Consider the following 4960-nt stretch of genomic DNA (forward strand, 5'->3'; position numbering starts at 1 on the left):
AAAGGAGAACACCTTCCCGGACCCCTTTCTCTCACCACGTTCACTCTGAGGAGAAACAGTTTCCCAGAATGGTAGGAAGGAGGGACATAATGTATTGTAGAAGCCTGGTGCTGGTGTAAAGGGAGGAAGGCACATAGACACCTCAAATATTTAACAGGCCCAATATATTGCACGAGTGAGGGAAGTTGCTTGGATGTGTGGATAGGCTGTTCAGTGCACAGGCCTGGCCCCTTTCTGCTTGCGTGCCATCTTGTAGCCTTCCTGTAGCTCAGTTGGTAGAGCATGGTGTTTGCAACGCCAGGGTTGTGGGTTCGATTCCCACGGGGGGCCAGCACAGGAAAAAAAATAAAATGTAGGAAATGAAATGTATGCATTCACTACTGTAAGTCGCTCTGGATAAGAGCGTCTGCTAAATGACTAAAATGTAAAATGGTAGTCCCCCCTGGTGAAATCGCTGTGGGACTAGCTGCCGTGACGATCCCCCCCATTTGCCATGCCGATCCGGCCCATCCTCGTTTCCCTTTGATCTCCCTATGCCACCCTAGTGGCAGATTGGACAACTAGAACAACTGTTAGCCCCTTGTCCTCACCTCACTGTCCACTCAACAGGCAGCAGAGCTAGCCTAGCCTACATAGCATACGCATCCATCCTCAACATCTCTGTTAGCATGAGCACTGCTAAAGTCAGGAGGCCTCAGAGGCAGCTGTCAAATGAACTAGATTCCAATGCTACTGATTTATACTTTTTCTTTTGATACTGAAATATATTTTAGCAATTCGGTTTACTTTTGATACTTAACTAAATGTAAAACCAAATACTTATAGACTTTCACTCAAGTAATATTTTACTGGGTGACTTTCACTTTTGCTTGAGTCATTTTCTATTAAGGTATCTTTACTTTTATTCAATTATGACAATTGGGTACTTTTTCCAGCACTGAACAGGGCCCTGATCTCTGCCTTTCTACCTCTTTCTCTTTCTTTCTCTCCTTCAAACTCACTCTTTACATCTGGTCCTCTCACTTCTTCCACTTTTTAATTACAAAATGAGCTAGTGACACTTTCTCAAATTTGGACATCAAGGTTCAGAAATACAGCTGATTTTCATTCTTATCCTCCAATCAGGGACTGATTCAGACCAAGGAGTCCAATCATTAATTAGTCAATTACCTACCATGGAATAAATAAAACCAGCAGTACTCTAGACCTCCAGGCTCAAATTTAAATTGCCCCTGTATCAAGAAAACTAGTCAACAGTACAATCCATCCCCTTTTTATATGAATTGCATCTTCATGGTGTAATATAATGTATTAGTGTACAGGCCTACTGAACTGCCAGTTTTGAAGGCCTATACACTATTTGTGTGTATAGGTGTACATATATCTGTAGGCAAGGGCATAGCCTAAGTGTGAGTTCGAGACAAAGCAAGTCAGAGATAGACAGAGAGACGGCCACACACACAACTATGCTTTGTGGTTTGCAACAGTCAACTTCACTGCAAGACAGATGTTTGTGTGGCATGTGTGAAAGGTAACATTCATTAGCTCTCAAGGCCATTTCTATGCGTCTCCAAAAGGGAAGTTTGTGTGGAGAGCAGAGGGTATCTGGGGGTTAGCCATAAGCAAATTCAGAGATTCATGTTGATTCTAATTACAGGCAAAGGGAGGTAGGCGTTGTATTATTAAAAGCACTAAAACACATTGGGGCTCCATTTCAGGCACAAGTTCTCTTTCTTTCTCGCCCTCCCTCCACGTCCCTCCATCCCCTCCTCCCGAGCTCGCATTAATCCAGAGGCGGAATTTTTCCCGACAAGTGATCAAAGAGCAGTCGTGCGTCGCCAGGTGCGGCTGCGGCAGCTTCAACCGCCAACAACGACAAATCCTTTTTTTTTTTCTTCTTCACTGAAAAGAGAGAGAGAGAAAAAACAAGGCTTGGGCGAACTGCAGTTGTATCTGAGGGAGAGAGAAATACTTCTATTCCCATTATTTCTGAAGGCCTTTTCTTCTCTCGTTCGGAAGGAAGCAGGGAGGGCGAGATCTAGTGAGTGTGACGGTGAATCGGTGGAGCTGTGTCCCCCGTGTGTGCCGTCCCCTAGTGCGCCACGGCGGTTTGAGATGTTTCTCTCTGCAAACTACAGCAACACTCAAGACACGCGACCAGCGGGAGCGAGCGAACAGAGAGAGGACAACGCGGCAGGGATTAGGCTTTATTAAGTCTCAATCATGAAGGATGGGCACGACAACAGTCACAAAACACACAACAACACACTGCTACATACACTGTGTGTGTCTTGCTGGGCCGGAGAGTGAAGGGATGAGACACAAAGCATATCTTTCAATCTATAGGCTGTCCTCTGAAGGAGGGGGTGTATGGGGGAAGCTGTAATTAGTATCTCAATCCCAAAGTGTTTACAGTGCAGAACTGTTTGGAGAGTATCACCTCACAACACGCACATGATGATATCCAGCTCTAGAGGGGGTGAGCGAGATGTTATTGAAACGGAGGGATTGGACAGACTTAGCATCCTCACGCTCTCTAATATGACTGACAGTTTAGGAGATGGGGAGTGCATTATGCACAAGGGTTTTGTTGGCACGCACAAATGCAATAAGAGGCCAAAGGTAAACATAACAATTGGTAGATCTAATTCTGTTTCAAAGATGGCTGTAGAAAACGGATGAGTCTCGGGACAAGCTCTAGGCCCTGAATTTGTTCTATGTGGCTGGCTATTGTGTTTCTTTGTCACCATCTTCAATCCTGATTTGAACCCAGAAACAAAATGGCCGCCTTTTGAGTGAGTCGGCTTTAAAGCCGCATTATCAAACAGACACTTCCATTAACCTAACTTGACGCCTTTTTTTCCTCTCCTGAACTGTGATTGGTGATGGTTTAACTGCTAATACTAATGTCAGGGTTGAGACACTTTATTCCACTGAATTAATCATCAACACTTCCTTCTAACAGAAGATTCACTAAAATGGCTTTGTAATACTTAATTCTATGAAGCTCTAAAATCCTTTGAAGTTTGTGACATTTGTTTCACTTTGAAGCATCATATTTGTAGACAGACACACAGACATTTCTGTCATGATGCCTTTTTTTTCACAAGACTACAAATCCTCACTCAATGTCCATCCAGTAAGCATCAATCTGTATCCTACACCCAGTCAACAGCATGAAACATAATGCTGTAAGTTTCCTTACAGCGTTGTTGCGGTGCAGAACTCCATGTTGTGCGAATGAGCTCACCAGAAATCAGAAATGTCCATTCGTGTATGCATGTGTTCACTGTATGTGTGTGTGTGTGTTGGGGCCATGTTCACAGCCGGTGGCCCTTGTGGTTGTCACAGTAGCTTTATCTATGCATTGTAGAGGGGTTGGAGGGGAGAGAAGGGGCCCTGACAAGTGGGTATCAGGTCCAGAAGCGTGTGAACCACGGTCGCGATCCAGCTGTCTCCACCACACCCCAATCTCCCCCTCTATATACCCCCCTCTATCTCTCCACCCTTCCAGCCCTCCACCCTCCCTCCTCCTTCAGCCACTCCAGCTGGAAGCTTTGAACCCCCTTCACCCCTCCCCTCCACACCTCCTCCCTCTCTTCTTCCACATAAGTCCAGAGATTGGGGAGGAAGAATAAATAGATGTCACGGCATCCCCTCGTCTTTCATGGCGGAGACGGGGGGGTCAGAGGTCAGACTGTGTCAGGCGGGTTAGAGTGACGTTTTTGTCTCGGCCGACAGTCAGACAGGTCATCCAGGCCATCCTATAAACGGTTGCCAAAGTGTACGTGTGACATCATGAGAATATTCAGTTAAACATTAACTTTAAGTTGTGTGAAATATAGTCCAGGGATGTTAAAGTGGATATGTACCCTCAATATAAAATAGGTCACAGAAGTAAAAAATGTAAACTGATATAGAGGAAAGACCTTAAAGAAAACCTCACATAGTTTTCTTTGAAATAATGGTACTGAAAGAAAAACGACACAAACCACCCGACTAAAATTATATACAGTACCAGTCAAAAGTTTGGACACACCTACTCATTCAAGGGTTTTTCTTTATTTTACTATTTTATACATTGTAGAATAAGAGTGAATACATCAACACTTTGAAATAACACATATGGAATCATGTAGTAACCAATAAAGTATTAAACAAATGAAAATATATTTTATATTTGAAATTCTTCAAATAGCCACCCTTTGCCTTGATGACAGCTTTGCACACTCTTGGCATTCTCTCAACTAGCTTCATGAGGTAGTCACCTAAAATGCATTTTATTAACAGGTGTGCCTTGTTAAAAGTTAATTTGTGGAATTTATTTCCTTCTTAATGTGTTTGAGCCAGTCAGTTGTGTTGTGACAAGGTAGGGGTGGTATACAGAAGATAGCCCTATTCGGTAAATTACCAAATCCATATTATGGCAAGAACAGCTCAAATAAGCAAAGAGAAACAACAGTCCATTATTACTTTTAGACAATCCAGAAAATGTAAAGAACTTTGAAAGCAGTCGCAAAAACCATCAAGCACTATGATGAAACTGGCTCTCATGAGGACCGCCACAGGAAAGGAAGACCCAGAGTTACCTCTGCTGCAGAGGATAAATTCATTAGAGTTACCAGTCTCAGAAATCGGCAATTCATTGCACCTCAGATTGCAGACCAAATAAATGCTTCACAGAGTTCAAGTAACAGACACATCTCAACATCAACTGTTCAGAGGAGACTGCGTGGATCAGGCCTTCATGGTCTAATTGCTGCAAAGAAACGACTACTACAGAACACCAATAATAAGAAGAGACTTGCTTGGGCAAAGAAACCCGATCAATGGACATTAGACCGGTGGAAATCTGTCCTTTGGTCTGATGAGTCCAAATTTGAGATTTTTGGTTCCAACCACGTGTTTTTGTGAGACACAGAATAGGTGAACGGATGATCTCTGCATGTGTGGTTCCCAC

At 43.5% G+C, this 4960-nt stretch overlaps 1 non-coding gene across 1 annotated transcript; it reads left to right on the top strand.

The window, feature by feature from the left end:
• Positions 1–255: 255 nt before the first annotated feature.
• Positions 256–330, top strand: trnaa-ugc (transfer RNA alanine (anticodon UGC)). Its single transcript has one exon. It is a non-coding gene; the product is annotated as a tRNA-Ala (tRNA).
• The last annotated feature ends 4630 nt before the right edge of the window (positions 331–4960 follow it).

The sequence above is a fragment of the Salmo trutta genome, chromosome 38 (assembly GCF_901001165.1).
Source record: "Salmo trutta chromosome 38, fSalTru1.1, whole genome shotgun sequence".
In the NCBI taxonomy this organism is placed as follows: Eukaryota; Metazoa; Chordata; class Actinopteri; order Salmoniformes; family Salmonidae; genus Salmo; species Salmo trutta.